This window comes from Octopus bimaculoides, chromosome 23 (genome assembly GCF_046866305.1).
Source record: "Octopus bimaculoides isolate indiv1 chromosome 23, ASM4686630v1, whole genome shotgun sequence".
NCBI lineage: Eukaryota > Metazoa > Mollusca > Cephalopoda > Octopoda > Octopodidae > Octopus > Octopus bimaculoides.
Genome location: NC_142950.1, coordinates 3,876,856 through 3,898,778, shown reverse-complemented (window position 1 = coordinate 3,898,778; position 21,923 = coordinate 3,876,856). Strand labels below are relative to the sequence as shown.

The window sequence follows — 21,923 nt, the reverse complement described above, 5'->3', positions numbered from 1 at the left end:
AAGATAAAAAATATAAAAAGTAAAATACGAAGGAAAATTTTAAATTTCTCGAAACAGAATTTTAAAAAATCATAATAATCTCGGGGCATATTAAATGTTTGGTAATTATTCAATTCCAAGTGAACAATATTCCTTTCTGCTCTAGGCACCAGGCCCGAAATTTTGGGGGAGGGGACTACGAATGACTATCATCTCAGGTGGCGAGCTGGCAGAATCGTTAGCACACCGGGCGAAATGCTTCGCGGTATTTCGTCTGTTTTTAAGTTCCGAGATCAAATTCCGCCGAAGTCGACTTTGCTTTTCATCCTTTCGGGGTCGATAAATTAAGTACCAGTTGCGTAAATGGAGTCGATCTAATCGACTGGCCCCCCATCTCCCCCAAAATTTCGGGCCTTGCGCCTAGAGTAGAAAAGGATTACTCTCAACTCGTTCAGTGGTCGACAATACAGGCATCCAATTTTAAAGTACACATTTCCGTAATAGCTTCCCTCGCTGTGATGACTGAAACAGTACGCAAAATACCCTACCCTACCCTACCCTATTGATTGAGACAAACTGTCGTTCCTTTCGATGGAATCTCAACTTCCAAAATCCGGCTCAGGAATAAGCAGTATAATGAACAGTCATACAAATTATAATCATCAACTACGGTTTGTCTAGATTTCTAGTATTTTAATTTGTTCTGAGTTAGCTTTTAATATAATTCAAGCTTAATTTAATATGATATCAGTATGATTCATATTGCTCGGAGCTTATTTTAATTGGAATTTGCAATGTAATAAACTAGCAGTTAACCCCCCCCCCCACACACACACACGCGCATACAAAAAAAAAATATATATGCCTTGACGTAATGCCTAAAACTAACTATCTATCTATGTTTCTATCTAGCTATTTATGTATCTATCTATTTATCTATTTATTTTCGATGGCCCGACATCCGAAACTTGGAGTTTTATCATGGCTACCATGTAATCGTCACATATTATATTAACAGATAAATTCCTCTATTTACATAATATCAAGGTCTCTTTTATTCTTTTGTTGTCATGCTATTTCTATCAATATATATGGATATGCTTCGGTGTGAATGTATTCCTACATGCATATAGACATGTGAAGAATCATGCATATTATTCTATATCAATTTCCCTGGTGCATATCGGCAAAAAACAGGTGCGATGTTCAACGGTGCACTGAATCCGAACAAAAAACCTATCTTATGGTTGCAATTGTACGCATGTTGCATATGCGATCCCTTGTCACAGTCACTCTCGACATTGCAACTGCAATAATCGTGTTATCGCATCAAACATCGATAAATGTTCAGATGAGAATAACAGCGTGTACAACATAATAAAAGGAAACTGAACGGCAACATCAAAAACATATCTCATGTTATATTTTGCCGAGCTATCAATAACCTCGATAATTACGTTAAATTCACAGAGATATACAACGCCGTGATACCGTATATGTAAATAGCATAAATACTGCATTTTATGTAAACCTGGTATCTCCGCTCCTTGAATGATAGAGATTCATCCAGATATTTCCATTATGTTGCGCTGCTGTTGTCAACTGATTTAATGGGGCTCTGAATGTATTGAATATTTTTTGTTTTCCTTTTTATAACTCTAGTGATTATCATAATAGATAACCTGTTGTACGACATTATTATCTGTTTGTTTTCACTCCGAGCTGTTTGCAAGATGAACGTGAACAAATTTTGCTTTGTTGACGTGTCATCGTCGCTTCGCTCTGCATCGGAGCAAGTTGATTGTGCGATGATTTACTTTTATCAAACACCCTCTATGAATGCATAGATACATACAGCCATACATACATGCACATATAAATAAATACATGCACACGCAACACACATACACACACATGGATATATATATATATATACACACACACACACACGCACACACACACACACACACACACACACACACACTAGCAATGCATCCTGGCGTAGCCCGGGTGTTACGGCCTACAGCTGCATTGTGTTATTTGTTCCCTTCTTATGAGCAGAATCAGCACAACTGCTGTATAGCGGACTGGATTACTGGTATCACAAACTAGGGCGTTAATACGATTTTGACCAGAAATCACGTTTTCAAACTCTTAGTTTCACACCGTCGCCACCGAAATTTCGTAATTTGTAGTATTTTACAAATATTTAAAAAATTTTTTATCCATTTTGAAAAATGCTAAGAATACGATTCTGGGAAATTCATTTTTTTTAAGGTTTAATTTTTCTTAAAGAAACACTCAATGCCCCTTCGCCCAATTCGTTCACCCATCACCTACCCGATTTCAAAAAGTTAGAAACATCCAATAGAAACACTTTCGTCTGACATTTTACGCATGCATTGTACTGAAATAGCAGTCGTAAACATCTTCAACTCAAACAACATTTTAGGCGATACTCCAACATTCCAGCACTCCAAATAAACAAGTTAAAGAATATATATATATATATATATATAATTCAATAATAGGATAATGTCTTTGTAAGAATTTATCAAGTAGTTAGCGTGAAAGAACTTCATAAGGGAAAATCCATCATTTATTCCCTATAAATATAATGCCCTTATATAATATATATATATATATATATATATATATATATATATATATATATATATTTACATGCATACATGTGTATATATGTATATACATATATAACACACACACACACACACACATATATATATAGAGATATATGTATATATATATATGTAGATGTATGTAATTCACACATATATGTATACATGTATAGATCCCTCTCGCTCTCTCCCAATGTGTGTGTATATATATATACATATAAATATATATGTAATCTATATATACTTATGTATTTATGTGTTCGTGTGTTCGCATGTGTGTATAAGTACGTGCAAGTCATATACATGCGTGTGTGCGTCTTTTTATCTCCGAAGCCATAACTGTCGCTGCAGTTGCTATATATTCTCATAAAGATATTTCTGTATTTATATCGTTGTAATTTTGTACTCTATATCAACGACCCACTAAACATGATACTCTGCTATCTATAAGTGATATCTATAATCACATTTATTATCCAGGTTGCTACTAAATATATCTAAATATATCATTCTATTTGTGTATCAATCCATCGCTCTCTTCCTCCAATCCACTCATGTTCTGTGCCTTTGTTCCTTCTAATTTATGTGTGTCAGTGTATACGTACGGTTTGCCTGTACGTATGTGCGGACATAAATATGTGTGACTTACAGACTGAATTTACATAAATATAATAGAAGTGGCGTAAAAGAACGATAGACCAATACATTCGGATTTTGTATTATATTCAGAATGTAACCAATGAAAGAAAATGCTAAGTCTTTAGACGGTCTGACGCAGGCAATTATGCATATATATATTCTTTTCTAGTCTAGGTACAAGGCCCGAAATTTTGCGGGAGCGGGGAGCAGTCGATTGGATCAACTCCAATACGCAACTGGTACTTAATTCCTACAACCCGAAAGGATGAAAGGCAAACTTGACCTCGGTGGATTTTGAACTCAGAATGTTAAGACAGACGAAATACTGGTAAGCATTTCGCCCGGTGTGCTAACCTTTCTGCCAGCTCGCCATACATATATATATGTATGCATGTGTCTGTATGCATATATATATATATATATATATATATATATATATATATATATATATATATACACACACATATTTATATATGATTGGTGTAATGACGCTCCAGGCACAAGTATCGCAATTATGTGATTTTGTGCCTGGAGTGTTATTACACCAATAATAATAATAATATTGGACAAATATCTAGAAGGAACTACTCGATTATTCACATTATTTACATTTGACGGATGTTTGTCCTCATCTTGTCTGTTGTTAACACATTGTTTCGGCTGATATGCCGTCCAGCCTTCATCAGGTGTCTCGCGGAAGTTTCGAACCTAGGTTCTCATTCTTAAGGTATTTTTCGATGTTATTATTATTATTATTGAGGCCACTGCCTGGAATCGAACTCGTAATCTTGGGGTTAGTAGGCCGCGCTCGTAACCACTACACTATATGTTAACCAATTTATGCTAGTGACTATCTATAATGGAGTGGAATTGAACCTGTGGGTGTTTTATTATTTCTGACGTAATGACTCTCAAGACAACAAAAATTGCTCCAATACATGAGTTCTGATTAAGAATCTTGTAAACCAAATCCAACAGGACATAGGAATACTTACATACACGCATGCATATATACATACATGTGTGTGTCTCCGCGTGTGTATGTGTGTGTATGTGTGTGTGTGTGTGCGAGAGGAGCGGTTATATCAATAAATTATTCAGTCATATGATCGAAGACGTTAACACTCAGCTTGGCAATGTTTCAAAGTGTATTACTATACGTGAATCGCTATATCGCATCTACTCGAGACGATTGGTCATGATGTATTGTGTACAGTTCAGAAATTGTTGTTGGTGGGCAAAACACGCATGCACACAAACACACACACCCGTACACAAGCACATATACATATATGCGTATTTAGGTATGTGTATATATAAATATATTATATTGTGTATATATATATATATATATATATATATATATATGTGTGTGTGTGTGTGCATATGTATAAATATATGTATATATATATATATAGATATATATATATATGTACATGCATATGTATATATAATTCTACACATAGATGCTTACACACATATATGCATATATATATATATAGATGGTGATGGTGATGATGATGATGATGATGGTGGTGATGGTGATGGTGGTGATGGTGATGGTGATGATGATTATGATGATAAAGTCGTATGCTATGCGGTTAGTTCGATAATTGTTATCGTAAATGGTTTTCGACTCAATCTACAACGTAGACTGATTTATGGGCAGTTTGCAAAAATAGCTTGTTAGGATGTAGGGTAATTGGAGCTAAATATGTGCTGCAAGAAAGAAACTTAAAAGATGCTGAAGAAATAATCCAGTAGGAAATCAGGAATATATACGATTGCAACGAACTCGTTCTTATTTATGCGTATATACAAATACAAACGCGCACGCGTACAAAAACGTGCGCGCGCATTAAATCTCACGTATATTTATATCATGTGAATTTCGAAATTTCAAGAAATATGAAATAAATTACTTTTTAATAAAAATACTCTTAAAATTTCCTTATGTCTGCTAGATATATTTATTTTTTTCCCCATTCAAGGTAATTTTCACCTAATAATTCCACGTTCTTGTACGAATTTGGTTTGAATTTGTTCGTTCAAAATAAATTACCCTTATCGAAAAAATCGACTACAGCACATAAAGATACGTATATAAGCATGGAATTGTATAGGATATTTTTTCCTAACAGCATTGTTACATGGACGAAAATAAACCAATACTGGTTATCTGTGAAGGCGAGGGACGAAAATAGAAACAATGTGAATATACATAAGTATATATATATATATATATATATATATATGTATATTAAATCCAAAACAAGAAGAACAAACACAAACAAACACAACGTTTGGACGTGGTACATGTAAAGTATTAGGAGACGCCCAAGGAAGGAAAGAAAGATGGCTTGACGTTTCGAGAAAAGCTCTTCTTCAGAAGCAGAGGGAAGTCCAATAGAAAGGAGGACGGAGAATGAAAATCGCGAAAGATTCACATGTGGTTACAGTTTGAAATGCGTATATATCTTCTGCTATTGCGCCGTGCACACCAATACATACATCCAAACATCTACGAACCTAGAATCACGTGTATATGAAAAAGAAGAACTAATATTCTGGAAATAATTTTTGCGATGGCGAAGGCGCGACCTAAATAGGAAATATTGATATCCAAAGAAAACTCCAGAGAAATCACACTTTCATGGAGACAAAGGTAACAATAACCGAATAAATGTAGCCAATATATGTTTAAAAGTAGATCGATGAAATAAGAAATATTGTAAGTGAGCGTTAGGCTGTTTACTTTTTATGTATCTAAACATACATTAAGCAGACCCGAAATATTTTACACGAAGTCAGAAGACCGAATCACTTTAAAATCTACAAATATAAGTCAGGGATAATTCTTATCACCACTTTTAGCATTTTTTAATCTTAGTATAAATATATATATATATATATATATATATATATATATGAATAGAGAATAACAAAAAACGGGAAACTAGACAAAAGAATGGTAAACATAACATTCCCAGCATATTTCCTAATCATTGCGAGTGCGGAAGGCACTAGCAGTTTCGTACTTATTTATCCCTCTGACCGTTCGAATCCTCCAACTGCCTGAGCGTTAAGCTAAAAGCATTAAGCTTCCGGGAAAATCAAACGAAGGTATACAAGAACGAAAACAAGAATAACAAAGCTAGAATGATACACATCCAACGGCTGTACAACTTCACGAACATAATTGTACATTTACAAATAGATAAATAACATCAAGGGTCGTTCGACTATTAGGCGGAAGGGACGGCATGGGATAATAATACAAGTGCAAGAGAAAAAAGAATTATACACATGCAATTGACTAACACCTTTCGGTTATGCAACAATATGAATATTGTACAATTGCAACGGAAGTAAACAACAGAAGGGGACTTTCGACTATGAGACTATGTATTCTTTTATTCGTTTATTCGTTTATTCTTTTACTTGTTTCAGTCATTTCAATGCAGCCATACGGGAGCACCGTCTTTAGTCGACTTGTTCTTTGTAAGCCTAGTGCTTATTCTATCGGTCTCTTTTGCCGAACCGCTAAATTACGGGGAGGTATACGCACCAGTATCGGTTGTCAAGAGATGTTGGGGCGATAGACATAGACACTCAAACGTATGTACACGTACGCACCACCCCCACACGCACATATATGACGGACTTCATTTAATTTCTGTCTACCAAATCCAAACAAAAGACTTTGGTCGACCCGAGGCTATAGTAGAAAACACCTGAGGAAGGTGCCACGAAGTGGGACTGAACCCGTAACCATGTGGTTGGTAAGCAAGCTAATTACCATACAGCTACTACTGCATCTATGCATATGTGCGTGTGTGTGTGTGTGTGTGTGTGTGTGTGTGTGTGTTTATATATAGAGATAAATATATAGAAAGGTAGATAGAACAATACGTAGATAGGTACATAAAAATCTACATAGACAGACATTTTTGCGTCTATACATTAGCTCTACTACTATTTCCATTACACACACACACACACACACACACAAATATATATATATATAAGCATGCACGTGTATATGCGTGCATATGTGTATGTATACATACATACCTATATATATATATATATATATATATATATGTATATATGTATGCATAGATCGCATTTACTTTCTAACGCACTTGAGTATATTTATTTCTGTATTATAGTATTATAAGTATGTTCGTGTGCTGATGTGAGTTATAGAGATTTTTACGCACCTACAATTGTTGACAAACCGATGCTGCTTATATTTATAATGTCATCATCTGTGAATGTTTGAATATGTTCCGATGTATGTGACTGAGTTTCTTTGTGTGTGTGTGTGCGTGTGTGTACACATATAGATTTCCTTGTGTTATTCTCTCCCTAGGAAACATTATTAGCATTAAAACCAATTCCGTGATCAAATGATCGAAAAAAAATAATAGTACTAAACAAAGTAAACTCGCGCTCGCGCGCACACATACACACAGGCGAATACATATATACGCGCAAATACTTATATATATATACATATATACGCAAGTATATATATATATATATATATATATATATATATATATATAATATACATACATATATTTATGTGTGTGTATATATATAAGTAAATAAATAAATAAATATATATATATATATATATATATATATATATATATATATATATATATATATATATATATATATATATATACATACACACGCCCTCACACACAAATATATACATATGTATGTATACAGACACGTATAAATATATGAATATATATAAATATATCTTGTTTTCTATTTTTGTTGTTGTTTCTTCACGTATGTCAATATTTGCATTACGAGGTTGTGTTTTATTATTTTCTTTTTATTATTATTATTTATTTCATCAGCAAATATATTGATTTCTTTCACAAATACTAGATACATCAATCGCAGAATCTGTATCACAATCTACACTTGTTTTCTACTGTCGTTTGAATATTAAACCAAAAAAGAAAAAAGCAGCAACAACAAAAAAAAATCAATATATGATAATTGGAAGAATGAATAGCCGAATGGTTATAGTTGCACAGTACTTCACGCATTTGTACTTTCTATGATATCCACCGGTAACATATATTGTATATTGATCACCTCACCGAAAAACAAGACAACAACGAGATAAGCACTAGATCAGTGATAATGCACCATATTACTTTCAGACCTGTGTTTCAAAGTTGAAATTTATTCAATAGTCTTTTTAAATGCAATGTTGTTGTTGTTTTTTTTTAATCTACATATGTATTTTAGCTGCGTTTAGGAACCATGCATGTAATCTCTTGTAATATCATATTGTATTACATGTTATTATTTTTTTTTTTACCGTTTCCTTGTATCATTCATCGGACTCAGCCCATCGTAGACCACCGCTATGAGGTGTTTAGTCTAACACATCAACTGCAGCACATGTTTTTTGTTTGTTTGTTTGTTTGTTTGTTTTATTCTACCTGTTCGATATCGTTTAGCGTTCAGTGACGGAGAATTAAACGTACCAATAGCGATTGTCAAGCATTAGAGCATACATACAGATCGCAGCAGACGAGAATATTTTGCCATTGGCGTCGGAGTTATTTGTGCTTATTCGATGTCCTAACAAGGCGGCTATATTAAGTCGAGATATAGCGATTATTTTTTGGTATTGAAAGTGTTTGTCACTAATAATAACAGCAGCAACAACAACAACATCAAAAACAGTAATAATAATAATAATAATAATAGCGACACCGGGCACTGGCTCCCATGGCTTCTGATCTTAACTGATTGGAAATGTTATCCTGTACATTGTTTTGTCTTGGTATAAAAGATGGGTTACAGCAAATATTCTGCTCGATACCACATATTTGCTTGTCCGTTGTTTGAACTCAACCATTTCAGTATGTCCCTTGGTGGCTGACGATATGTGCATCTCTGATCACGAGTAGGAACAGGTGCTCAGAGGAATTCTTTGAGATTTGAATATTTCCCTTCTAGAAACGTGTGTTTCGTTCAACACACTTAAACAACCCTTATTGAGGGACCTTTTCTGTGGAATGGGGTACTCAACCTGAAGGAAATTCTAACCTGGCCCTACCTGCAATATCATGCGCTATTTATTTTGACATGAAATCACCATGTTGTTCACATATGGTTGCGATGCATGTGCCCGGTGTACCCTTATCAGACGGGGAGTCATGATGGGTATAATGGGCTTCATATATTTGTAGCCTTGTGTCACTTTGATGGCATGCACTGCTATCTCACTGAAGAATAATGATATATAAATGCGTGTGTATGTAATGTATGTATGTATTTAACACCGAGCCGAATATCCTAACCCCTAAGCCACAAACCTTTACGCATATATATATATATATATATATATATATATATATATATATATATATATATATATATATACACACACTTATATATACTGGTTTGTGCGTGCTCATGGCGCATGCGTTTTCGTTCACATTCGTGTTTACGTGGGAATATGTAGGGCTGCATTTGTATAATCTTTCCTGCGTGATTTCAAATATTTCACCATCTTAAATAATTACCCATCATAAACGGCCATTTTATTGTCGTCGGCCAAACACATCTTCAAAAATAACGGCATGCTGCTACTACTACTGCTGCTTTGTTCAGAATAGGATTTGTCACTTTCGCATAAAAGCCTGGAAGATTTATCAGGAATCATGATTTTGTTTTCATATACATTTCAAAGCATATTAGAAGATAAAGGTAGATATATGGTTTCTTTCACAGAGATACGTGCAGGTAGCCTCACAAAAACATATACTTACACACAAAACCACATGCATGCATACACACGTACATGCACACATCAATTACAGTCATTCCCCACATAAACATGCATACATACATACACAAACACACATATATGTATTTATAGATGCAGGCGTGGCACACGCGTAGCATAGGAGTTTCTTAGGCGTGCGAATGGCTGTGTGGTTAGAAATGTTTCCAGGTTCAGTCTCGACGTGTGTCACCTTGGACGAGCGGGGCTGTGAGTGACTCTAACTCACTTGCTAGAGGGAGCTTGTCCTCCTTGTCAGTTATTAGATAAGTGCTTCCCCGCGGCTAAGAGTTGTTCAGACTCTTATTTCTAGCAGTGCCGGTTTTGGTCTGAGTCGATAACATTTATGTAGTAAAAGCGACAAAGCGTACAGTGAAGTTGTCAGGCAGCATGAAAAACCCCACATTTCGCACAGTGTCCCCCTCTGGGGATAGTTGAAAGGAGAGAAATGAATGAGAGACATTAGAAGTTTTCATCCTCTACTTTAAATGTGTACGCACATATACGCACATATATATACATACATGCATACACACATACATACATGCATGCAAACGTACATAAATGCAGCTGAATCATTGAGAAATCTGCTGATACTCTATCCAGATTACAAGCTCAGGTTTATACATGTAATTATAGGGGTCCTGGGATATGTAACACACTGCGTAAATACCAATCTTGAGAAATTAGGCTTTTGAAAACCAGAAAAGGAGGAAGCTAATTCGAAGATTATAGATCCGATCCATCACGGGAACTGTAAAAGTCTGTAGAACTTTCCAGAAGCTTATCATTTAAATATATACGAGTATGTTTAGATATGCAACTCTATGCTTGAGAATACATACATAAAGCAAAATATACAAATCTGCAAATATACATACATACAAACAAAAAATACCTTGTTGTTGATGTTTAAAAAGAAACCTTGAATCGAGGTTTGAAACTGGTTCTTTCTTTATTGGCAAGAAATCTTCAAATAAAACTGAATAACGACATACACACACACACACACATATATATATACACACATATATACATATGCATATACGTATATGTACACTTATTTCTTCTTTTTCGTTCTCTCGTTCTCTTCTGTCACAAACGATTTTCCTCAAACGTGCTCAGACTTTTGGAACATCCTTCCTCCCTGAACTTTTCATTAATGTCTTCTTGTGCTGCTTTTAGATTTTTGTTTTCCTCTGATATAACTTCAAAATTTTGTTTACGTCAAAGTGGTTTATTATTTAATTTGTCTCCAAACTTTATATTTATTTTTTTTCTCTGATTTCTCTCCTTCCGTTTGCACTCTTCACTCTTCTTTGATTCTCTTGTTCATTGTTTTGCCTTTTTCCTTGTTTGTCTCTTCCGTTTATATGATTCTACATTTGCACGTGCCTCACAAAGTTTCTTCAGTCGCAGAAGAAAAAAAACACACACATACACGCAAACACTTTTATACCAATAATCTTCTATCATTATTCTTTCTTCTATTTTTCGATAATTCTTCACTCATTTCTCTCTTTGAAGTCCAACCTTCCCTTCTTTTTTATGAGGTTTTCAAATAATGAGAAAATAGAGTTGTTTCTTCTTACTTCCGTTAAAAATAATTCTACACCTACACCTATTCATACATCTACCACTACTAGTTTTTCACCATACTACGGTCATTTCTTCCTCAACACACTTTGCACCAGAAGTGTAAATTACCGGACTTTTCATCAGCGTTTTCTTGTGTTGTTTGTAAATTTTTTTCTATGCCTATTGTATTGCAATTAATTTTTTTTCCCAATTTTTACGTTATTATTTTCTCACTTCACTCGTTAAACTCACACCTTCCGTCTCAAACATTTTTCGATTTTTTCCCTTCGCCTCTACGCTTTGCACCTTTCTACACGTCTCAGAATTTTTTTTTTTTTCTTCACAGAACAAATTATTTTTTTGCAGAAATCGTGCGTTATAATCATTCTTTCGACAATTTTTCTATCACCGTTTGCTGACTTCTCTCGTTTGATTTTCACGTTCCCCACCAACTTAATTCTTCCTACGAGGTGTATAATTTCTGAAATAAATTGTTTTGTCTTCGTTTTGCCTTCTATAAAAATGATTCTCCTCTATATCTACCGTTGTTACTTGTTTATGGAAATCTCTCCGCTCCGGACTTCGTACCTTTTGTGTAACCTCCACGGGTTTTTCCTGAAAGGCATTTTCGTGTTATTTTCAAATTTCTCCGCCCATTGTATTTTTATTTGCTGTGAGATACAAGCGATGCATTGTAATTTATTTTCCTTCAATTCTTCCATAATTCATCTCTTACGGAAGACACATTTCTCCCCCTCTTTTTCGCTTTTCCTGTTTATTTCCTCATTGCATTTTACATGATTCATTTCTATGCAAACTTCTCACACAAATACATACAACTCGATCGCACCCTCCACTTTCATCTTGCCTTCCACTTTATATCAATCTGATGAACGATCCTACCTCCTCATTTCTATAATTTCCCAACACACAATGCAATATGATTAAACTCATTAGCTACTCAAACATCTGTTAATCCATGCCAGTGTGGGAGAGAAAGATAGATAGATAGATAGATAGATAGATAGATAGATAGATACACAGACAGATATGTATATATATATATGTGTATGTATATGTTAAGGGAATGAAGTATTTCCTCTAACTTTTTAATATATTTTTTATACCATTCTTCATTAGATTTCAGGATACGGATCCATTCTTTCTCTGCAACTGGAAGCAAGTTCATATATTTTTATTTCTATAATTAATTTTGCTCAACATCCGAGCGTGTAGTTTTTCATATTAGATTTGCCTCTGCTATCGTAAACATTGGGATATATATTTACATGCACACACACATACACCCGCCCTTGTGTGTGTGTATATATGTATATGTATATATATATACACGTATATATTTTTGTTTGCGGAGCGCTTGTTGTAAACAGACACATACACACGCACATACATATATATTTCTGCACAAACCATATTTTCATATGTGTGCGTATGCATGTATATACGTATGCATGTATTATGTATGTCTATTTATATGGCAATCATTGTGATGTGCGATTTATATTATTTCATCATTCCTGACATGAAAAGGTAAAGAGATCGGAAATTGACGATGATATGGTATATCTGGAAAACCATTATGGAACAGCGACTGAGATGGATAGAAATGATGATGGGTCGTATAAACTGATTCAGCATTGAGCGTTCGCAGCGGGACAGCAACGGCTCAGGATGGCAACCATTGGAATGTCTATGAACATTCATCACCGACTCTCCAGGGACTTCCAACGTATACAGGCGGATGCTTATGCAGTTGCTGCAGCCGCTACTACGACTACTACTGCCGCTGCTTTTGCTGCTGCTGTTGCTGCTGCTGCTAGCAAGGCTGCTCGTGATGATGATGGAGTTAATCAAAGCAATAATAGATGATGATGACGAGGAGGAGGCGCAAGAGAAAGAGGGGGAAGATAGTGAGCCAGAGGCGTGGTACTACGGTAATGTTGTATAAGACTGTTATGATGACAACGACAACAAAAATTATCGTCAGGATGACGATGATTATAATGATGATGATGATGATATCGACATCACCAATGATAATGATGACGATGATGTTGAAGGTGAAGATGACGATGATGATGATGGTGATGTTGCCAATACTGCTGCTGCTACTGATGCTTATTGTGTGGATGAGATATGATGATGTAGGCGCCCTACGACGACGAGAACGTCGACAACGGTGACGACGATGACAACGGCGACGACGACGACGACGACGACGACGACGACGACGACGATGATGATGATGGTGACGACGATGATACTGCTGCTGGTGTTTGCAATAAAAATACCATTTCCAACAGTGAATATGTCGTTATTAGCATAGCATTTGATGCTTCATGAAACGAGCAAATTTGAATAAGTTGATATGCCGTGGAGAGAAGACAATTTTCCCGACGTTTTTAAAGGCAGGAACCATCGCTTGCTTCTCCGTCTTTTCAGGAAGATCAAAGGAGAGATTTTAAGCAAAGACCTTCATGGGAGAGCGGAATATTTGAAAGAATTTATAGAGGTTTATATCATCACCAATAACACACATATTACAGAAATGACATTCTCATGGGAGAACATTTGAATATATTTATAGCAGTCAACGTTATCACTCTTACAATAAATTAAAGCAAAACCTATTATACGAGAAAGAACATTTGAAAGCATATATGGAACCTGTTATGTTTATGCAAGAACCTATATAAAAACATAAATGAGTGTTATTTCTTACAGGAAGAATTTCTCTGTAAATATCAGTATTCTTTTCTCCCTCCTGTATAGGAATTTCTATCCGAAATTTGCAAGCGTTAATAAGTTATATTTTTACCAACAGAAACGAATTGATATTAATTTCCAGGAAAAAAAAGGCTACGAATTTGTTAGAGTTAAAGGTATAACCAATTCAATTGACATCGGAGAGATTCTTTGCATTGATTTATCAGTGTCCTGATGCCGAAAACATGACAATCTTGTAGAGGTCACTTTCATAAATTCATTTTTTTTTCTCTCTTGGATATTTCTTATGAAGTTTTACGTTAATAGCAAAACATAATTTACGAGGATTCACGAATAAATTTAATAAGCTGCACAAAAGTTTCATGAAGCAGCCAATCGTATTGCCAGCAATATGAGAATGTACACACACACACACACACACACAGACACAAACACACATGTATATATATATTTGAATATATATATATGTATATTTATATATATATATATATGTATACATGTATTTATATACAAATATTTACGTATGTATATATATATATATATATATATAACTTACTTGGAAAAGGATGCGTGGCGTTCGATCATATAATAATATAAATAGTATATAAATATATGCATATATCCATACATATATGTACATACCTACATCTATATGTATACATACATGCATATAAGGGTACAGGACATAAAAAAAAACTTTAAACACAATGAGAAACAAAAACATAGAAAACGAACTTTCTTCGAACAATGAAAAAAACAAATAGAGAAACGGGACATGCAACATCAAGAGTTCGGCTTCTTAGCTTCGGCATCTTGTCCTGTGGTAGAAGTGCATTCCATATCTTGTCTGCGCACGGTTGGTTTGAGGTAGACGCTTCCATGCTCTTCAGTGCTTGACTGATACTTCATTGTATTGAAGCTCGTAAGCATAAATGGCATCGTTGACCAAATGAAAGGCAAAGTTGAACAAATGAAAAACATCGTTGAACATAGATTACTTTGATGTGATATCTAATAATATTTCAGAAACTGATAGTGTTGCAAAGGACATCTTTCATTAGACCAGGCAAACACTTTCTTATTGGCATTGGACACGATTAGAAAGACATACTACGTCTTGCTGAAAAGTTCCTGGCTTTGGGTAAAAGAAAATACAAGAAGATTAGTTAATTATGATTTTATCCAACATATTCACCTCACAGATTGAAACACTTATTGCAGTGATCGTTCCTGTAAAGGAACTCGTAAGGATGGGCCTCGTAAGGCGGTGAGCTGGCAGAAACGTTAGCAGGACGGGCGAAATGTTTATCGGTATTTCATCTGCCGTTACGTTCTGAGTTCAAATTCCGCCGAGGTCGACTTTGCATTTCATTCTTTCGGGGTCGATAAATTGAGTACCAGTTACGCACTGGGGTCGATCTAATCGACTTAATCCCTTTGTCTGTCCTTGTTTGTCGCCTCTACGTTTAGCCCCTTGTGGGCAGTAAAGAAATAAGGACAGGCCTCCGTCCAGGCTTTTCACGACACCCTTAAAATCAGGACGTCTTCAGCGCCCCTCGTAAAAAAAATTAAGAATTTTAATCCGCTTCAAGAAAACGTGTTGCGTGGGAATCGTGACCTTCCACTTACTTTTGAAAACGACAGTACAAAATACTATGGAGCTTTTGTATATAGAGAGAGACAATTGCGTAGACGGTGTTAAACATGATATAATTCTTATGATAAACACAGCAATTAGCAACGCGGCAAACACTAAATTGATATAATAATATAGAAAGGAAAGTTCAAAGGCTACAAAATTACAAAGGTCTAGCTGGTAATTTAAATATATGACAGCAGTTATGAAAACTGTAATTGGCATATTTGTAAGGTGACATAAGCTCTTGTGTATTGAATGATTACTTACAATATTATATACAGACACGAATTAGAAACTGCAAAAAGCGGAACGCTGTTTAAGTTTAATGCAAGTTCAGTTTTCAGTGAATTCGCTACAACTAATATTGACAGCTTACTTTCCTCCGGGTTATTACGTTATTACATCTCCTTTCTCTCAATGTCTCTCTATCAGTCTGTCTGCCTATCTATCTATCTATCTATCTATCTATCTATCTATCTATCTATCTATCTATCTATCTATCTCTCTCTCTCTCTCTCTCTCTCTCTCTCTCTCTCTCTATATATATATATATATATATATATATATATATATATATATATATATATATACACGCACTCACTGATATATAAATAAATATATATATATATATACACACACACACTGATATATAAATATATATATATATATATATATATATATATATATATACACACACTGATATATAAAAATATATATATATATATATACTGATATATATATATACATAAACACTCACAAAATAATATATATGTTTATATATAATTATATACACACACACACACACACACATATATATATATGTATATATATATATATATATATATATATATATATATATATATATATATATATATATACTTATGCATTTACATTTGTATATATATAAGTAGGTAGATAGATAGATAGATAGATATTATACCTTTTTGTGTACACATCTTACAATGAACAGAATGGAATAAGTGGAGCAAGAAGACACGCGAAAACGAACGCGAAGTCTCGCTAAACTGGTCACAGATGTGTGACGAAAATCTTAGAAGAACATATTGCAGTAAGTGGAGGAAGAACACGCAGTTCAATGACTGAAGATAGTAAAAGAAAGAAGCACCAAAAATGTGCAGAGAATTCCAATACTTAATACGCGTTACTTATTAGTTATCGTATTGATTGATTTTCCGCGAGTAGAGCCTAATCGGTCAGGCTATAATCAATAACATGTCACTACAACCACATTAAAAGTAGGAGATATCAACTTTGTTGCAGATAACGATTAACCCCTATTAGACATTGATTAAGCAGCCACGACCACTCCACATGTTAGAGATATCTGGGCTCACACTATGTTATATATCCATCCCTTCCTTATCAAAAAAAAAAAAAAACTATGTTGTGATTTGTGATTTTAAATCCAATTTCTCTGCTATTTCTAGCACGTCCTGCAACCATATTCCGGCAATGTTTCCTGCAATAATTGATCTCTCCTTAAGCAACTTCATTTAATCCCATTTTTTTGCAGAATCTTATCCACGAAATAAACCATCATCCACAATTTTCTTTCATTTCGCTTCATCGTAATTTTCAAGATTTTATTTGATTTTATATATTTTTTGCCAGAATATTTTTCTTATTTCTTATATATTTACTGTTATTTATTTTATATATACATATTTTTTTTTTTAGGTAATTTTCATTTTCGTTTTCTCATTATCGATGCGAAGCGATAATATTCCTATTCTTAGTCTGCTAATAACTACTTTATTCTTCCAATGAATACCATTATTGCTTCTAGCTGCACATCATCATCATACCTATTCAGATATTTTTCTTCTATTCTGTACCCTTCACAACCACTAACTTTACTTTATTGTTATCCAGCAATATTAACCCTCCTTTATTTTTATTTCGTTCAACATCAATCAAGATCCTCTGTCTATCTATCTCTCTCTTTCTTCCTCCCACGTTCTTATTCTCTCTCTCTCTTTCTCTGCCTTCCTCTACTTTTTCTATCTGCCCCTCTCTCTCTTTTTCTCTCTCTCTCCTCTTTTCTCTCGCACTCCTTCTCTTCCACTTTTTCTCTCATCTAATTCTTTTACGATGTCTTTCACTGCCCCGTGTCTCTGTCTCTTAATCCGAACCTTTCACTCCCTGCATACACCACCATACTAAAACACCATTAACTCTCTATGACTCTCTCTATCTCTGGCTCTCTCTCTCTCTCTCTCTGTGTCTCTGTCTCTATCTGTCTGTCTGTCAGTCTATCTGTCTGTCTGTCTGTCTGTCTCTCTCTCTCATTCTCCCAGGCGCTCTTTCGCTCATTCTAATTCTCTATTTTAGATTCCACGGCTCTCAGTACATAATTTACTTACACTAACTGTCTCACTCTGTGACTCTCTTATTATTCTCTTTTCCTCTCTATTTGTCTCTTTCTATCTCCAAACCCCTCTCTCATCAAACACTTCCACATTAAGACATCCTTCATTCTGTAATTCTACCTCACTCTTCCTAACGCTCTCAAATTCATTCTTTTCCTGTATTTAAGCTATCCTCTCTATCTTTATCCCTCTTTGTAATAAAGTCCCCCTTTCTCATTATCTATCTCAAACTCTCTTCCCGGTTCCATTATATTCAGATAGAATAAAGAGACATCGCTCTATCTAAATCCTCCCTTTCTCTAATACAGGATGTTTCAAAAGTCAGAATCTATTTTGAGAAATAATCGAAATTATGAAAAACTAGTTTAAATTTGAATAATATATTTAGTCCAAAGTACATGCTGCAAAGAAGCAGTCCTTCACAAGGTCACCACCAGCGTTTCTACAGAGCTCAATGCGATAAATTGCTTCCTGTAACACACTTTGCAGTATTTGACATTTTACGTTTTGCAGTATATCAGTAATAAGATTTTGAGATGCTGCTACATCTCTAATTCTTCTATAGGCGGGAAGCATCGCTTTAATGAGCCCGCAAGCGAAACACATCTAATGATGTCAAAACGGATGAGCGTACTCCCCACGCTTGTGTTCTGCCATGACCAGTCGAACAAGGGAAACGCCTGTGAAGATAATTAAGTAACGGCATAGTATTTCATTCTGTGTCCAGAATGTTATCTGTAAGAAGTGGAGGCTCGAGGAATTGTCTAAGTGTATCAAGAGATATAGTTCGTGTGGTGTAATCTCTGCGAAGAAGAAAGAACCATCACGTTTGATTAAAGTATACCAAACCAAACGTTCACTTTCGTGTATTTCGTTCCTATACAAGAAATTCATTCGACTTCTCGCGTCTTCAAATACGACAATTGTCACGATCAAACTTTCCACATGTCTTAAAGGTCACTTCATCATTGAACAGATTTAAATCGCCACTTTCATTTTTATCAATAAGCTCAGCGTAAAACCGTGATCTTCGTGGATAATCCTCTTCTTGTAAGTTGTGGAAAACTCGAATGTCATAAGCTTTTTTTTATATATTTAACATCCCTTCGTAGTATTCCGTGATTTGATTCAGGTAGAATTTCTAACATGCTAGCTACCGAAAGAGTCTATAATTGCAGATTTTGTTCAAATGCTATTCGAACCAATTCGATTCTTTCTCTAGATTTTCTTAGACGTCCAGTTCTAATGACATGGTGCAAAAACCTAGTTTTCTGAAATTTCGTTCACAGCTTATGAATAGATTTGCCTCTTTGACCTTTCTTATGAAACAGTCCTCTCAGATTAATTTCTAATTTCTCCACATTTCAGACCCTTTATCTTCCATATTGCCACACGTCCACCATCAATCGATTTGCATCTGAAAAATACAAAGGAAAGCTACAGAAATATCGAGACATACCAAGTAAGCTGTAATATTATTTATATATTAAAAAAAATATAGAATATCACTGAAATAGAAGACTCTTAAGACAAAAAGTTGCAAAAAGAATTTTATGTTAATCTCATGGGTTACACTATAGATTGTAGAGTACAAATTTATTACTCTTACACAAGAATGTTTTTGACAGTGACTTTCGAAGCTTCGGTCACCTAAGCCATCGTCGGATTATCGGATGTTATACCAACGATGGCTTATCTGTCTGGCCGAAATTTCGAAGCCGCTCTCAACAGCATTCCTGTATAAGAATAATATATATACATACATACATACATACATATATACATACATATCAGAGACGAGAACAAATTAGATAAGTTTTATATAAGAAGCACGAAGGACCTTAAGGCTAGATATAGAGCGCATATGAGTTCGTTTTCAAACAAAAAATACTGTAACTCGACTACACTCGCCTCTTATTTGCATGACATCAAGAAGAAGAATATAAAGTACTCTCTTGAATGATCTATTATTTCAAGAGCCCCCTACTTTAAGGCAAATATTAGTAAATGTTCATTATGTATTAAGGAATCCCTTGCGATACTCAGGTCCTTTGGACCAAAAACCTTAAATAAGTTCACCGAAGTAATCCCCTTCTGCAACTATAAGTTTTCCTCCACCTTCTTGATACTGTATAGAAATAAAAATAAATATAAAAACAGCAGATAGTAACAAATGTAATAGTTTGCGTTAGGGTGGTTTGAAACCTCGAAGATTGGTTTTGATACTGCAGCCTGTTTGATTATTCTAAAATAGCTCTCTCTTTTTTCTTTCCATTATTTGCATAGGCTTGTCTAAGGCTGGTCCATATTGACTATATAAACTTGCTCTTAGATAAAAAATATTTTTTTTCCCTTTGTGAATGTCTTGACATTTGTGTGTAATTTTTACCCTGACGAGGAGGTTCATCACCAGTTTGCACTCTTTTGTGTTTTTAGAATACAGTGGTGTACCCCCGAAATGGCCATAGGTGTCGTACGTGTTCTTTGACCCATGTTTTTCGTGAACTTTTATAAATGGTGGTTGAAATTGATTTCACCGATTGATACCTACCGGGTGCTGTATCTGTCCTTTGACCCATGTGTTTTTGTGAACTTTTGGACATGGTGGGCAGAATTAGATTTTACATGCTTTTACCTGCTGATACCTGCTGGGTGCCTGTATTCACCCTTGACACATGTTTTTGTGGTCTCTTGTGTATACCTAACTGATACGGATTTACCTGTTGATGTCCACTGGTTTTAAATTATAAGATATACCCGAGGTAAGTACAGAACTTTATATTTTAACTCTAAATAGTGTTTTGTCATTGATTTTTAACCGATGGACTACTTAATTGTATCTCGTTTCTTTATTTTGTAATCGATCTATTATAAATATATATTTGAAATTTTTAATCGTATTAATATTAACTTCAACTTGATTCGGAACTTCTATGAAATGATATATATGTATATTGAGTTATACCTTTAACTCAAATTTATTATTTTTAATTTATTTGTATGTTATCGGTTGAAATAATATATTCGTGTATAAAATTTTGTATTATATGTTCTATTTCTTGCATCTTACTTCTTAGACATTTCTTATTCTTTTATTTACTTCCTTGCTTTATCTTTCTTACGTTATTTCTATATCTTTTTATTCCTTATGTTTGATGGACTATGCTGTATTTCTTATATATGTTTATTGAGGGGGTGTGATATGTTGAATCGTTAACCCAGCGTTTTTATTCTATAACTAATATTTTACTCTTGTCTCCACTGTTCTGAACACTTCTCCTTTCAGCCCTGTATAAAATCTATTAGTTTCCTAATAACAAACTATTAATATTACATATATATATATATATATATATATATATATATATATATATATATATATATGTATGTATGTATGTATGTATGTATGTATGTATGTATGTATGTATGTATGTATGTATGTATGTATGTATGTATGTATGTATGTATGTATGTATGTATGT

General features: G+C 34.4%; 1 long non-coding RNA gene across 1 annotated transcript in view; it reads left to right on the top strand.

The window, feature by feature from the left end:
* The window catches only part of LOC149131288 (uncharacterized), a 246,403-nt gene extending 225,345 nt beyond the window's left edge, over nucleotides 1-21,058 (top strand). The window contains exons 2-3 of the long non-coding RNA XR_016238077.1: nucleotides 19,810-19,903; nucleotides 20,878-21,058. This is a non-coding gene — a long non-coding RNA (uncharacterized LOC149131288). The remainder of the gene's footprint in view (nucleotides 1-19,809; nucleotides 19,904-20,877) is intronic.
* Nucleotides 21,059-21,923: the final 865 nt, after the last annotated feature.